At 34.6% G+C, this 17,714-nt stretch overlaps 1 protein-coding gene across 5 annotated transcripts in view; it reads right to left on the bottom strand.

The window, feature by feature from the left end:
• Positions 1 to 17,714, bottom strand: part of LOC145266550 (xylosyl- and glucuronyltransferase LARGE1-like) — a 128,759-nt gene that overhangs the window by 95,424 nt on the left and 15,621 nt on the right. The gene's annotated exons all lie outside the window — the stretch shown is intronic.

The raw sequence follows: 17,714 nt of genomic DNA, 5'->3' as shown, positions 1-17,714 counted from the left end.
CCGGTAAAATATAATGACACCATAAAAAAAAAAAAAATCTTCAGACAGCCTGATCTGGTTGCCCCAGGTAAATAGAAAGGAATTTTACTAAATATCAAAAAATCACACAGGTATAAAACAAAATAACTTTTTAGCGTTCTTGTTTTATGGCATATTAACCCTCTTTCAGGTCGATTAATACTGAAAAAAGTAGCAGAGCACACACACAAATGTTTACCAGTCTTGCTAAGAAAGAAAAAGCTTTGGTTGCCCGTTATTCCTAGAAAATGAAGAACTTGTTAACATTCTCCAATGGAATCAGTTACTTGGCAAAAGAGATTGGTTGGAGACATCAAGGAGGTGACAATGGTTAACGACACAAACTGACAACTAGTATGTATAAAGTTTGAATCCAGTAAAAAAAAAAAAAAAAAAAAAAAATACAAACAAAAACAATACAAAAATCTCTTGCTTAAGGATGTTGGCAACCCTCACATAAGTACCCATAGTCGTTCCAGAAAGAAATTTAACTAATGTTGGAAATTGTGAACTGTTGACAGGTTGGTTAATGCAAAAACAGTTCAAGGGATTAAGGTTGACGTATGTCAAATGCAGTAGCTAGGATCAGCGATGACAACCAGGGTAATGGATTTCGTGTGAAAGAAAAAAAAAAAAAATGAAGAAACGGATACCTTTTTGTTCGTATTGAAAAAAAAAAAAAAAAAAAAAAAAAAAAGAAAAGAACAAAGAAAGAAAGAAAAAAGAAAGAAAGAAAAAGGAAAGAAAAAAGAAAGAAAGAAAAAAAAAAAAAAGAAAAAAGGAAAAAAGAAAAAAGGAAAAAAGAAAAAGGAAAAAAGAAAAAGGAAAAAAGAAAAAGGAAAAAAGAAAAAGGAAAAAAGAAAAAGGAAAAAAGAAAAAGGAAAAAAAGGAAAAAGGAAAAAAAGGAAAAAGGAAAAAAAGGAAAAAGGAAAAAAAGGAAAAAGGAAAAAAAGGAAAAAGGAAAAAAAGGAAAAAGGAAAAAAAGGAAAAAGGAAAAAAGAAGAAAAAGGAAGAAAGAAAAAAAAAAAGAAAAAAAAGAAAAGAAAAAAAAAAAAAGAAAGCCTGCTTTTTGATTTTAAGCAAGAGAGCCATGATAGTTGCCTTCCGCCGAGACGGAAGACTCGGAATGGGTTGGAAAATAAAGAAACAAGGAAGTTTGAGTGGTCAGCAAGGTCGCAGTCGGAAGTACCCAATGTTTTTCTAGAAACAATTCCAACTAGAAAGATATATAAGCGAGGTGATGCTGGCCGAGTGGTTAACGATACGGACTGACGTGGTGTGCCAAGTTTGAATCTAGTTCGTTCAACAAAAATCAGATGTTTTACATGAAAGATATTGAGGAAACGCATGCTGACAAACATCTGACTCATCTGAAATGAAGGGTGCTCGACAACCCCAACGCTGATCAGCTTGTAGAAGACCCAGCATGCCATCTGGAAAACCTGACAGCGACACCCGACAGATGGTTGGAAGAAACAAGCCTGGGGAATCAGAGCAGAACCAGATTGCTTCGAGAATAGGAATCTGCAAAAACAAGACTGATTTCCGAGCCAAGAACAAGACTTCTTCGTGTTTGTGCAGTAGAAGATTCCGAACAAATGCGTTTCAGGCGAAAACATTATCACGTACTTCAGTGTCATGTTGAAATTAGTATACATTCCAAAAATTTATAAAAATTATCCAGTAAATGTGCTAGATCTATTTTTCACAAAAATCAGACACTAGCAGGCGGGTATTTTCTATTTTTCAATAATAAAAAGAAAGCAAGGGAGATAAGCGAGTTTGTCATACAAAATTGGTCATACAACTTTTGTACATTAAAATATCCAATAAAATTCAATTCTATTTTTACTTGTAATTATTTTTCTAATGATCATTTTGTCTAATTTTTTAAATTTACAAGGTGAAACGATAAAATTGTCGCCATAGAAAAGAGGAGATGATTTAATTTCTGTTTGACAACATCGGGTTTTCTGTTCTTGTTGCAGACCATCTACTAGTTGGCCAGTTGTGTACAAATCCCAAGAGCAATAGGAGTTTTCTATCTTTTTTCATTTTTCTTAAACTTTTTCTTCTAGGGGATGGGACATCCAACCAGATGTCTGACATTTACCCCTATTTTAGTGAGTCCAACCAAGAGATCTTTTCAGGATTCTAGCCGTCCCTTTCAGTGCAATCGTTTGTATTTCACTTGCACTTTGTTCACCGGGTATGCTTGCTATGTACTTTTTAAAGTTCTTTTTCATAAGCCCAGTTGCTCCTATGATGACTGGTATAATTGAAATGTCTTTTAATTTCCAATTTCGTTTCATATCATACATAAGTCCTTGATACTTTATCTTTTCCCTCTCAGCTCTGTTAAGCCCTGTATCATTGGGTACACTGACCTCTATTACAGTCGCTTTTTTGTTTGCTCTGTCCCAAATCACTATATCTGGTTTAACAGCTGCGTTTTCTAGATATGTAGCAGTAGGGATTATGTAGTCATAGTGAATAGTGTAGTTGTCATTCCCAACTGTTCGTTCGGGTATATGTTCCTAGGATTTTTTTACTACACTGAATGTTGAGTTTCTTACATATCTTCTAGTGAAGGTATTTGCAAACTCCGTTATGGCAATCTGTATAATAACCATCTCCAAGTAGGACTTTGCAACCAGAAATCAGGTGGCCTACACTCTCAACCTCAGTGCTACAGAACCTGCATTTATTATTGTTGCTTAGACCACACATCTTTTTGAAGGCGTTTGTCATGAGGCCCTGGTCTTGTGCAGCCAATATCAACCTCTCTTGGTCGTAATGGAGGGATCCTCTTTTGAGCCAGTCCAGGGAACCATCCCTATCAATATATTCTTGGGATATTTCAGTCGGTAGGTATTTTGCCCGTTTATGGTTTGTCCATTCTTCTGTTTTAACACTATGGAACTGGCTAGTGTATTTTTTCCGACTTTTCTGGGCTATGTCAGTGGCAGGCTTGTTTGGGTTCTCAGTATCATTTGTAAGGCAATCCTTTCCAAAATGAGTGGCAAGTTGTGTTATAGATGTTGTACTACTTGCTCGATTCTGATAATGGTCTTTAATTTTCATGAGCTTGGGGTCTATCATGTATGAAAGTGACTATGTTCAACGAGCAAAATCGGAGATGCGCTACTCTAACACTCATGCTCACTACCGATCAAAGTTATAACAACAGGACCATTGTCAGCACCCTCAGAATGCAAATTCGGATGGTTCAATGCTTGAGGGCACAGCTCAAAATTTCTAGCGACAGTTATAGTCTTTGATGTGGTTTCAAGTGAGGGCCACATCATGCCACCTCACATCTGTGAAGTTGAAAGTCAACACCAAAGTGTACCTGGATGTGCTGAAGCATGTGACGATCCCCTAATTCAATCAGGTGGCCGCTGGTAGACCCTGGGTGTAGCAGCAGGACACGATGCCGGCCCACAAATCCAAAGAGACTGGCTCCAGAAGGAGTGCTACGACTTTGCAACTTTCTTTCACTGGTTCCCTCCTCTCCCAACCTGAACCCGCTGGACTACTTTGTTTCATCATACGTCAAGAGCATCTGCCAAGCTGCCACCGGCACTTGTGGGAAAGGCATGCTCCCAGTTCCTGGCACGTATCAAGGCGGTGATTGAGGTTGAAGGCGGCTACATTGAATAGATGTCACCTCTACTACATAACAAAATTACCTGAATTTATGTTTTCAATAAAAGTTTTAAAATAAAGCTGTAGTGGGACACTTTAAAAAGGTGACAAGTTTATTGTTCCACTGTATACTAATTTCGACATGACACTACACAAGACACATGAAAAAATTTAAATGGCTTAAAATATTTCAAAATTGGTATATATAGAAAGAGCTTGATAAGCTAAGAATCTTTTAAAATTTTTTAAATCCAATTAAAATCAAGAAAGTTATGACTATTTTTATGCCCTGCGTGTTTGGATATTGTCCCCTCTTTAAGACCATATGCGTTTTGTCACATTTTTTGCACTACTTTTTCAATAAAAATGCTATATCTTTGTTAAAACAAGACTAAGTAAGCAATGAAATTTGCCATAAAAGTCTATTTTTGTGCAAGGAATCTGAATATGCTACTGAAAATCTCCAGAATGAATGGTTTCCAAATAATCTGCAGTAAATGCACATAAATATGCTGCGATTGCTTAAAAATGCCATGTATTAATTAAAAGAAAAGTTAGAGAACTCAAAGTTTAGTTGTAATGCATTTTATGTGCCAAAAACTGAAATCGAAATCTAGGATTGGTTAAAAATGAATATATTTCAATATTTCTTTGGTATTATTGTAGATTAATATCTTCTGTTACCCCTCCCCCATCTGACCACCTCTCCAAAATATGCGATTCTACTTTTATAGACAATTGCATGTGAACAATTTGAAAAACTTTAGAAGATAAACATTTTAGAATTTAATGTAAAAGGACTTCCCATTTTGAATCATTTGAGCATTTTAGGGCAGTTACCCCTCCCCCTTTTCGTATGATAGATAAATCCTGGGTGTTTTGTTTGTTTTCTAAAAGGCGATTATGAGTGGTTTTAAGAGGGTCTTTGTGCAATTATGAGAAGGTGGGGGAGGTTGCCACTGATTTTGGATTAATGATAGGACTAAGGAAAATTATGTGTGAAAATCCTGAAGACTTGATAGAAAAAACAAAAGCAATTTTAGAATTTAGACTGGGGGTTGGTTTCACATAAATGTAAAATAATTCACCATTTCAAGACGATCCTAGTGTTTTAGGACAGTTGACGAATTATTTTTTTATGGGAGATTAATCATGTGCACTGTTCTTTAAATGTTTTTTATGCTTTTTTTTTTTTTTTTTTACGCTTATATGAGCTCACAGAGGAAGTCTGTTTAGTGGGGAGCTCTGCCACTTGTACTTAGCATTATTGTTAAGGCTAAAGGTTTTAGGAGGAGGCTTGCCACTCATACCCAGGATTAGACATAGAATTAAGCAAGTTTTTTTTTTTTTTTTTTTTTAAGAGGGTGTTTGATACCCATTGTGAAACTTTACAAGAATTATGACAAACAGACAAAAATAAATATTATTTAAAAAGTGACGTCCCTCTAACAGAAAACATGATGCTTGGAAAAATATCAAATATTTTTGTCCCACCTATTTAAATATAAAAAAAAAAAAACAAAGTTTTACTAAAGCTGACAAATTGTTAAAAATTTTCAATTAATGTTATTTTGATTTTTAATTACATTTCATGTCTTTTCCTACAGTTTTTATTTTTTTAACTGAACACCCCTTTTTTTTTTTTTTTTTTTTTTTTTTTTTTACAAGAGTGTCACCACTTATCAAGGCCCAGAGGCCACTCGAGGATAAGGGTTAATAGGTATACATTAGTCATTGTGATTTTAGCATAGTAAACAGTGGGAATTTTGAAACTTGGATTACTTAGGGGGACGATTCAATTAGAACTTGTTCACATTGGACTTTTTCTTTTTTTTTTTCATAGGTATCAACTCATTATCAAGGCCAAGAGGCCACTCAAGGATAAGGGTTAAAGAGTGTATAGTAGAAATTGGACAATATAATAATCATTAGTAATGAAAATTCGTTAAATTTGATAACTTATATGGAACGGCTCAAATATCCTACAAATATCTAAATATTGATTATTTTTTTAATAATCGGGTAGATTAGTTTCCATTCGATAATAATTCACTGAAAACATTTTTTAAAGGACGAAAATTAGAAGCGTGTTACCGTTCGTACACGTGAACCAAAACAATCATATTTCACATCTTCACTTGTTCAAATATTTTAAAAATTTACTACTACCCAATTTTTAAAAAATATTTTTATGGTTGATAACAAAATAGCTCTTACTAAACAAATTTTTTCATAACCAGATTTTCAATTAAAAACAAAACAAAAAAAAGAAATCGATCTGGAATAAAAATGAACAAAAACAAAACGTCTGTTTACGCCATTTTATCGCTGCTGCTGCTATCACTAATACTATAGAAATCTTGATTCAAATTCATAACAATTTTTCGGATATTATGTTTTTAAATTGCTACGTACCACTAGAGAAAACAATGTCCAATCATCTTTTTAACGAATAAACATAGTAAAAAGATTGTTTTAGTCAATAGTGAGTGTCCGAAGGAAATTTTTCATACTTATCATTTTGAAATCTTAGCACAAAAAAAAAAAGTAGTGAAATGAATTTCAGACACTCGAAATTATTAAAAATGACATCTCTTGGCTAATTTCCAAATTTCATTAAAAAATTCTTAAAGAAACAGTATGAATGTTTACAAATCAGAGGGGGTTGTTACAAAATCTTATCGAAAATGCTGTTTTATGATGTTCACATTTTTATCCCCTTATTTGCTTAAAACTCTAAAAATATATAATGTATATTTACTTACTAATTCATTTGAAAGTATATTCATTTCCGAACAAAACGGTGGTATTTTGAACTCGAAGTGCTTTGGTTTTTAAAATATGACTATTTTAGCAGAAACCCTTTGAAATCTGATTATCCAAAGCATTTTAACGGCCAAGTGTATTGCTACTAATATGTAATAATGTTTACGCCTGAAATGCGTATGTTCGAAACTCCATTATAATACAGCAAACATTGACTTCTTACATGCAGATTTCTCTGCTTAAAAGGGGACTTTGTAGGAAGGAGGGTAACTGTCGGAAACAGTACTTTTGCAAGCATCAAAGCTGGATATTTGTATTGTTTGGGTTCTTTAAACTATTGTTTTCATCTTGAGTGTCATTTTCACAATGTTTTGGCTGATGTAAGCTCCGACATTCAGGTGTATCTAGTTGAACTCGACAATCTGGAAAGTGTTACATGATAAGGGCTGTCCCCTTTTCATGTAAGTATAAAAATAGAGAGATTTAGTTAAAATGAAAATGAAATAGAATAGACGAAATTCGAACCTCGTAATTTAGGTCTAGAAATAGATTACGAGAGAGAATTAGCAATGGAATGTGAAAACAAACCATTGTTTAGCATAGAGATAAAATAGTTTCAAGAAAAGAATGTGCGTTGTCAATTCTGTTATGAAAATTCAATTGAAAGAATGCAACTACAAGATAATTTAATAAACATGTTTTTAACATATTGGAAATATAGGTTAAAATTCCTTTTGTAAACAAAGGAAAAAGTTTTGGACACGCATTTCCAGAACACGTGAAAGAAGACATGTTTTAACATGTGTATGACGTCATGGAAAATGGGAAGTTCTCGATATAGTTAGAAACTTTAGAGTTAAGTGAGAAGAAACTGAAGGAGAGACAGAGAGGGAGTTTGAGGACGACAGACGATAGTCTGCAGTTGGGATTCGAACGTCTAGAAGCGAGACGGTCACTTTTGAAACTTAGAATGTGAAGCTTTGAATTCTTGATGATGAAAACCACGACCAGTCGGGAGAAGAAATAAACCCATCATGTGTTTTTATAAACGTCATCTTTGTGTTGTAATTCTACCAAAAGGTAAAGTGAAAATTGTTATATATGTCTTATGTATATCATGTGGTTTAAAATGTCTTTACATACACATCTTACATACACAATATGAACACTAAGACTTTCTCAACACTATCTCCTCACTCAAAGAGCTTCTATTACACTTCTAAGTAATAAACATTTATAAATATGAATCTCGTCATAACACGAACAATCTCCCTTACAACATCTCTCTAAGACAACAACAAACTCTTACAACAACATCTCTCTCTAAGACTCTCACTATGAATAAGACTATTATATAACAAAAGAATCTATCCAGTCATGACTGACAGAACGAGAACATGATAACTATGAAGTAAGTAAAGGGTTCCGCTCGAAATTCTGTCCAGATAGCCGAGTTCGACAGAAACATTCCAGAGTTAGATAAGATACACTTGAAGGTCAGAGGTCAACGTAAACAAGTTCTTGATAAGCCGTTCCCCTTAAGTAATCCAATTTACCAAATTTCCACTACTAACAATTATTGCGACACCGTCCTATTGACCACTGTACGCTTATTAATCCTTATCCTCGAGTGGCCTCCGGGCCTTGATAAGTGGTGACTCCTTTGTATAAAAAAAAAAAAAAAAAAGTTACATCAAACAAAACGTTGTGAAAATGACACTCAAGATGAGAATCGTCAGCTTTAAAATTCAGAAATGTAATCGAAGCTGAAATTTTTTTTTTTTTTTTCAAGCAGACTCCAGAATTGGTCGTCTGATTTTTTTTTTTTTTTTTTCAGTGTATTTCCCACCTTATCAAATATTTTAAGAAAACTAAATGATAATGTTAAATAGGTAATCTAATCTAATTGACAAGCTTCTGGGACTGACCTTCACTCCTGATCTGAAATGAAACGCATACATCAAATCTGTTGCCAAGATGGCTGGAAAAATGGTTAGATCACTACTGCTCTAGAAGGCATCTAACTGTCGATGCAAACCTTTCTGTATAAGAGCCAGATATGCCCTAAAATGGAGTACTGTTGCCACATCTGGGCAAGAACTATTGTGCTCCTATCCTGCCTTGATAGAGTTAAAAACTTGCTTCAAAACCTAGATGATTCTTTTTTTTTTTTTTCTTTTTTTTTTTTTTTTTTTTACATGGTAGACACCACTTATCAAGGGCCGGAAGCCACTCGGGGATAAGGGTTATTGCGTGTACAGTAATCAATGGAATAATGTCGTAGTAATCGAGATTTGATAAAGGGTCTTAGTTAAGGGGACGGTTTATCAGGAATTTGTTTATGTTGGACTTGAAGACAACCAAGTTGTAGTCAGCTGGGAAGCAGGCAAATGGAAGAGAGTTCCACAGGTGTGCAGGTCTAAGATAGAAGCTTTGTTCATGGAATCTACATTTTGATTTAGGCACAGATAAAGAGTGGGGAAAATTATTGACAGTGGTTTCAGCTAGACGGGTGTTTTTCGTGAAAGATTGGCGAGGGGGGAACCAGAGATTGGAGCTCTGGCGAGCACCTGTCATGGAAATAGCGATAAAACAAAGACATGTTCGCAACATCTCTTCTGTGGGAGAGAGGTTGTAGGGAAGAGAAAAGGGCATCCCTTACTAAGCCACGAAATCTATTTTGTACTCTGTCAAGGCAGGATAGACTGTTTTTAGCAGCTCCTGCCCAGATGTGGCAGCAGTACTCCAGTCTTGGACGTACTTGGCTTTTATATAGATAGAGAATTGCATCAGCAGCGAGATCTTCTGGGGCGGTAGAAGGATCCTACCATTTTTCCAGCAACCTTGGCAACAGACTTGATGTAAGCGTTCCATTTTTTCCCTGCAACATGTTTATCACAGAAGAGATATTGCGAGCCTGTCTCTGGTCTATCATATTTTTATAAGTACTTGACTGAACTCCAATTTATAGTTCCCCCTTGCCAAACTTTCACAAAAACTTGACTAGCTATAACCACTATATATATATATATATATATATATGATTTCCCCTACTCTTTATCTGTGCCTAAATCTAAATGCAGATTCGATGAACAAAGCTTTTTCCCAGAATTGCCCGCCTATGGAACACTGTTCCGCTGGCCTGCTTTCCGATCGAACACAATATGGTAGCCTTCAAATCCAGTGTAAACAAGTTTCCATAAATCAAATTCGACCCAAGCTATACTATTAGTGATTACTACACTACCATCTTCCATACATTAACCCTTATCCTCGAGTGGCTTTTGATCTTTGTTAAGTGGTGACTCAAGTAAAAAAAAAAAAAAAAAAAAAAAAAAGAAAATGCCACTTTATTCACCCAATTAATGCCGAGCACATTCACGGCCCAAAGTTTTTATATTAAATGTAAAAAAAAAAAAAAAAAAAAAATCTAACATCGGGTTATTGGCTGGATGCAAATGGACATAAGAGTTCATCTAATCCCGGGCAACATCAGATCTTCCTGCTATTAATAAATGCAAGAGTTAAACAGTGCATTTAAGACCACAGGAAGTGAATTGTCGAATAGGAAATCCAACACCAACACAAAATCCTCCATTTTGTAATGTCTGTCTTTAAATTCTATTTCATTTCTTAATTTTAACACAAATCTCCCATTGAGTAAATTTCAACCATCTCTGATTAGGATGAAACTAACAAAGGGTTTGTCTGTCGCTATCAAGGGAGTCGGGGGGGGGGTAGTGCAGAGAAACTCAGCCAACAGGATTTATAGAGGATGGTTGTTTCATAGCAATCCTTTTCAGCTTATTTCTGAAGCAATACTGTTTGACACAAGCTTCTGTTTTACCCATAGGATGGGGCTGCCTTTTTCTAATGCATGGAGTCCCAGATTCATATCATTGTTATTGATATAAAAAGGCATGACTCACCAGTCCACGTCCTCATTTTTGCCTTTTAGACCGACTACTCAAGGAGCAACATACATGTCAAAATCCTTCCTTTCCCCCTTTAATCCCTTGGCCTTTTGGTTAAGAGGAAGTGTAGTATCTGTTCATTTCATCTTGTCTTTTCTTGGCCAATGAACTGAAATCCTTCTAGACTGCAGCAATTTTTATCCCACCCTGGAAAGACCCTTTTTAGGGAGGGATTTTTTTTCTTACATTAAAAACTGACCTTGCTTCAAACCCTGCCCTTATGGGGAGGCAAGTAAATAGAGACTATCACTTCTTGATGCTTAACAGTTTTAGCGGTTGTGCCACGAATACACATGGACCCGTCAAACAATGGAATCTGACAAAGACACCAGAATTTCAAAAGATACACCCGAAGAAGAAAGGTTAGATTGACTGAAGGATGAAAATGACAACCACGATGAGAATAGTAGATCACTTTTACTCTATCTTTTCTGCCCTTGGTCAGTGAAGGCTAAATCCTATCCATCTATCTGGTCGGACTCCTTGCCTGGGGTAATGTGATTTTCTCTCTCCAGATTTTCCTGTCTTCCATTAGCTGCCTCAGATCTTCAGGATCACAGTTGGCGTCATGTACAATTTGCTGGATGTACGTGGATCAAGGTCATCCTATGTTCGTGCACCCGTGCTATGGAGTCCACAGCAATACATTTTTCACTAGTTCTTGCTTACAAGTTGGAACCTATCTGCTTACTATTTTTTTGTGCTTGCACGAGTACCCCCCTTTTTTCTTTTTTTTTTTATTATTAGGAGGTTGGTAACCCTAACCCCCCCCCCCACTTTATTATTATTATTATTATTATGAGGAGGAGGAGGAGGAGGAGGTTGGTTAATTTAAAAAAGAAAAGAAAAAAAATTTTTTTTTTTTAGATTCTGTTGCTCATTACCCTTACCATAAAAACCTCTCCACACCTGGGCAATACCGAATACCCTCCACTAGTGGTAATTAAGGGGCAACTCCACATTCTCAAATGAGGCCTTACCATTGGATGTCTTAAGGTCATACCCAGGACCATCAAATAGGTTTGTTGGTACATCTTTGGTAGTTTAAGTCATAACTTGTTACACAGATGGGTAAACAACCAGTTTTTTTTTTTTTTTTGCAACGTTTGTTTCCCTATGCAGTATTTCCTCAAATATCACGGTAAATAGGGACCGAGACCACCCACAATATACGAAAATTCCCAAAGTAAAACGAAACCATTCCTTTTACCTTATTTAATTGTTTATAGGTTTTTTTGGGGTTTTTTTTTTAACCAACCTCCTAAAAAAAAAAAAAAAAAAAAAAAAAAAAAAAAAAAAAAAAAAAAAAAAAAAAAAAAAAATTACATTACCCTTACCATAAAAACCTCTCCACTACTAGGCAATGCCGAATACCCCCCCGCTAGTGGTAACTCCACATTTTCAAATGAGGCCACACCATTGGATGTCTTAAGGTCAAACATAGGACCATCAAATAGGTTTGTTGGTACATCTTTGGTAGTTTAAGTCATAACTTGTTACACAAATGGGTAAACAACCTGTTTTTTTGCAACGTCTGTTTCCCTATACAGTATTTCCTATACGGACCACCCACAATATACGAAAATTTGCGAAGTAAGACATTATTTTTACCTTATTTAATTGTTTATAAAACCATCTCTAATGTTTCTAACCCACCCTTTACCATATTAATAATAGTTGGTTGTTTTACGGCATATCAACCCTTTTCAGGTTATTTAATGCCGAATCCAAAGATTTTGAAGAAAAATTTTTTTAATAGAATATATTTGTTGTTTTCATGTCGGTTTCTATTTAACCCATAGTTGGGACCACTCCGGGTCAGAGTGGACCTGGGAGCAATGGTAATTAAAGGGTGGCTCCACACTCCCCAAAGCCCACAAGCTGGGGCCTCACCACTGGATATAGTTTAAGGTCATATCCAGGACCCCCATTGAGGGACTTTTACCCTCTGCAGGGGGGCAGTCGGCGTATTCTAATGCCCCACCGACAGGGCCATATTAATAATAGAAAGATTGTAACACTTGTATGGCTGTACAGTACACTATTACAGTTTAGTACTGCACATAAACACACCTGTAACACTAGAGAATCAATTATGTACATGTAACAAGTTAGTTACTGTGACAATACATACATATGTAAAAAGAAAATTAAAAAAAAAAAAAAAAAAAAAAAATCGATTTCTAAAAAGAAATTACAAATTAAACGTTTTTTTTTTAGTTTTTTTTTTTGATTTATGGTGGGAATCCGCGATATTAATATATTGAAAAACCTGTGAAGTAGCGAATCTGATAATGTGGTGTAAATGAAGAAAAGAAACAAGAACGACCGACCGCGTTTTTGTGTGGCTTACCTCGTGTTCATAATGAAGAAGAAAGAAACAAAAATGGCTGCCCTGTTTCTTTATATGCCTACAGGGTGACCACGAGGTGTGCAAATGAGATGCTCCTGATTGGAGATAAAAGAGGAGTGATTTGGGGAAGGAAGGCATTCGGAAGTTAGATTGCGAGCAGAGCAGAGAAGTTGTATTTGTAGAAGAGAAAAGTCGGATTCGGGGAGCGAAAAGCTAAAGTTGCAGAAGTTCGTTTTGGAGTGGAGAGAAGACGCGTCAAGTGGTAACCAGAAAGTGAAAGTTAGGACAGCAGTGTCACACAAACCGACAGATAATCCAACCGCTAAGTAGCGAGGGAGGTTACTGAATATATTTTAATTAGTGTTGGGACGATTAATCGGAATCGGAAGATTTGGAGGTATCGGAATCAGAAAAATTGATGCCTATTTTCCTATGCCAAAACGATTCTTTTAATTGTCTTTATTTGATTTTATTTAAAGTAAAATCTTTCAGAATGCTGGTAATAATGATAAAATAAATATTTTTTATTGATTTTAAATTAATAGTAGAGCTAAAATCGATAGCTCACTCCCAACAAGCAAATTTTGACGTTTAGGAAAATATCTGCATGTTTAACTCGTGTTTTTATGAAAATTGGGGGAAACTAACAAGCTTATAGTTAAATAATTAGAGATTTATAAATTATATCTGAATCAGGAATTCAGCACGGAATCGGTAATTGTATCGGAATAGAGAAAAATATTGAAATCGTTCCATCACGAATTTTAATCAAAAAAATATTAATCCGATTCAAGATAGAGATAATGGGTAATGCCTTGTCTTTTTGTAAGAAAATTCACAAAGTAAAAATTCATAGGATCTAATAGGACAAGAACAGTGGTTCCCAAAATTTTCACATGGCACACTAATCACAAAATTTCTGATATTTCCCCAAAACCTCTGGCCTTGATGGAGGGGAGACTAAAACTTGCTACTATGGTTTCAAATGATCTGAAATAACAGCAAGGGGAGACTTGATTCCAAATATTTTTCATGTGTCATATCTCCCCTCTTTTGGAAATAGAGTATGATTCTGAATATCTCCAGTATCAAATAATCCTTATACACTGTGAAATTTACTTTAGTTTACGCATGAAAATTGAAAAATGAAAAGAGGGGAGATATGACATAAGAAATATTTGGAATCAAGTCTCCCCTTACTGTTATTTCAGATCATTTGAAACCATAGAAGTAAGTTTTAGTCTCCCCTCCATCAAGGCCAAAGGCTTTGGGGAGATATCAGGTATTTTGTAATTCATATGCTACACTAAAAATACAAATGACTATGAAACATTTTATGGCTGTAAAAAAAAAGAAAAAAGCTAAAAATAGGCTCTGGATGATGGCCTGCATGTGCGACCTTACGGGCAAATATCACATAACCCACAACACAATTCAGGTCATTAGCTTTCCAACGTGCCTTTATTTGTAAAAAGTGATCAATATTTGCTGAGATTTGGAACTTATAAAATTGCCAAAAAAGGTGGCTTATCTATCATATACATTAAAAAAAAAATTATATATATATATACACACACGTAATTAATCAAGAAAATATAAGTATGATTTAGATAAGACACAGCTATACAACAATGCAAAATGTTCATTTCTACTTGCCGACATTTCTATTACTTTTGTGCATGCGCAAATTCATTCATAGCTTGAAGTGGGTTCATTTTAAATCTTATCTACTGATTGTTCAAATGGTGGGGAACGCGGCTGGAGCACTAAATGTTTCAGTTCTATCTGATAGCACCAAAGCCATTTTCTTTAACTTTGAAAATCAATACTATTGACTATTGTTACAATATTTTTTATATAATAGGAGGGTATGGTTATAGAAAATTGGAAGGTTCTACTTGTAGAGGCTGCCAATAGGAACTGACCAATCAAATGGAGGCAACCAATTAGAAACTGGAACGACTCAAAAAATACTGGATATTTTTGAATTTCCACAATTTTTTTTGTTCATATGAAAAGGAATCTTTTTCAGAGTCTGCAAACTTTTACAGTTCAGGACTTATACTGATTAGCTACCAGAAACTCTTCTAAAATTAAACATGGCTTTCAATTCAAAACAATATTCAATAGAGAATTGGCTCTTTAAAATACAAAATCTGCATTAATCAAAGTATATTTAAGCGCATTTCATGATCGAACAAGCCCCCCCCCTCTCTTAGTTATGCAATAAAATAAAGTTTAGTTTGTAGGCTACATTAGGGTTAATAGGGCGATACTAAGAACACAATTGCGAATTACTGACGGCTTCTACATACATCATATAGATTTTTCTTCTTCATACATCTTTCATAGTCTTAGCTAGACACAGATACATAAACAACCTGGCTTTATATATATACTAGCAGGGGGTAACCAGCGTTGCCTGGGTGTTTGGAGGCGTGTGTGGTTTTGTGTAAATCAAAACTCCAGTGGGTGTGGGGGGTTAAAATAAAAAAAAAAGTTTTGGTAGGTAAGTATGAAGATCGAACCCGAACCCTTGAGGCAAAGTTGGAAATTAAAGTGTGAAAATAAAAGAAAAAACGTGCGACGTTAACCATTGGGCTACCGCGAAATACTAACGGAAACACGTTTGAATTTATTTAACTATTTAGAATTGGCAGGTGCACGTTTTAATGACTTAATGAGGTCAACTTTGATTGTGGGGTAGTATTTTATTTTTATTTTCCCAAGGTGTTGGGGGGGGGGGACTAGCCCCCCATAAAAAGAGGATTGTCCAAATTGAATAGCAATTGTCTGATATAAGGAAAATATTTCCACATTGATCAAATCTGATTATTTTCGGACATTTCCAGCGTTCGCAACCGGAAAAATACCGCCAGAATTAGTGCCACTTTTATTATATGAAAAAGCCTAATCCACATGCGGCGAGCGAAAAATGATGAATATTTATCTTTTCAAAGTCGAGCAAATTAAATAGACAGGCGACCTCCGTTGTTAACTCGTAGATATTATGATTTATATGTGATACAAAAAGTTTTAAGTTGTGAGCCGACCGACTGCTTCTTGGAAAAAAGCCTTTCTTGGACATACACAAAAAGCGAACATACATACACACACACACACATTTTCGCTTATATATATATATAAGAGAGAGAGAGATTTTAATCAAATATATTAATCAGATTAAAAATGGAAGTATGGGTAATTCCTGGTCTTTCTGTGTGAGAAAAATCAGGAAGTAAAAATTCATAGATTCCAGTCGGATAAGAGTAAAGTCTGGAAGAAAAGATTTTTATGCACAAATACTAATGTTAACTAGAAGGGGTGCGAGGGGAAGAGACAAAAACATTCACAGACACAAAGTAAAACAAAATCCACACAAAGGATAAAAAACACCAGAAAGGAAAAGATTGATATAGGAGACAGACAAAAAAAAAAAAAAAAAAAAAAAAGTCATTTTTTCATAGGGGCAAATTAAAAAATAAGATGTATATAAAAAAAAATGTATAAAATTTCTTTGTCGTTTGCCTTTTGGTGACTATCTTTTTTTGTTAGATTTTTGTGGAGATTGAAATTTTGTGACAGAGAGGAAGGGAAGAAAAAGAAAAAAATGGGCACAAAAATGGTTGAGATGAAAAAGAGAATAAAACAAACAAGGATAAAGTTGAGGAGGAGAAAAAAAAAATCAAAAGGATGACAGCAAAACCCAAAAAATAAAACAAAACAAAAAAAAGAACCTGAATCATTGCAGATCAAATATTGACCAATTGGAAAAAGTTGATATTTTGAATAAAAGTCATTCATTCTGATTGGCTGCAGTATGTCCATCTGCTGAATAGAAAGGTGGATTTAAAATTTAAATAATTATAACCAAAACTTTAAAATAAATTAATTAAAATTCATATAAATAAAACAATGTGTGTGTGGGGGGGTGTAAATATTTAACCAATAAACTACTTGTTTCAACACTAAAATTAACAGGAAATAGTAATCATACACCAAGGATGGTTTACCGAACAAAATCTTTGTTTGGATGGATGAATAATGCATACAGAAATATGTTGGCACTCCAGTAATTTTTTTTTTCTTTAACACTTTTGGCTCGGTCATAATAAATATGAAATCTGCACAAATCAAAATATATTCAAGCATATTTTATGATCTGATAAGGTCGACCAGTCTGTTAGTAAAAACGTTGCCAGGGATTGAATAATAATCAACTAACATTTGACAATCCCATATTAAAAAAAAAAAAAAAAAAAAAAAAAAAAATCGCCCATTTGTCAATCAAATCGATTGTCTGCTCTAATTGGAGACTCATTATAGTGCACCTGGAAGGAAGGTTCATATGCCTCTTGCAGTGACTTAGTTCAAAATATATTGTCTACATTGCACTGTAGAGAACCTACTGTTGATTTTATAAAGTTTTTTTATTTTTATATATAATGGCTTGAATTAAAGTTTAAAATGCAAAAGTCAAATATTATGGTTCAATTGTGCTATAAACAGAAACATTCATTTGAATGCACTCCTGCTATATAAAAAGAACCTACTGTTGATTTTACGTTAGGTCTTTCGGCTTATGTGGTAATAAAACTCAAATGAACTTGTGAAGTTAGGCTGTGTAAGGTGTTAACTTTGGTCAAAATCACCTGTTCTTTCTTTCATCGGATTATTTTGATTATCGATACTTATTCAAGATATTCCAATACAAAACCTATTTAAGAACACTACCAGGTACAAAGTACCTTCATGTGAAATTTCATAAAAATCAACCCAACTGTTTTATAGTCCATAGGGAATGAACTCCCAGAAAAAATTCCTAGAACAGATGGATATAAATTTTCTAAATGTTTTTTTTTCCTCATACAATTGGCGCTAGGTATAATAAAAATATTGTTCTGCAAAAAAAAATGATGTTTCAAATTCAGTAGTAAACCAAGTTCAATCATTAT

This window comes from Euprymna scolopes, chromosome 41, assembly GCF_053919585.1.
Source record: "Euprymna scolopes isolate OS-2025 chromosome 41, ASM5391958v1, whole genome shotgun sequence".
In the NCBI taxonomy this organism is placed as follows: domain Eukaryota; kingdom Metazoa; phylum Mollusca; class Cephalopoda; order Sepiida; family Sepiolidae; genus Euprymna; species Euprymna scolopes.
Note: the sequence above shows the minus strand (reverse complement) of the source record. Positions and strands in the feature narration are given on the sequence as shown.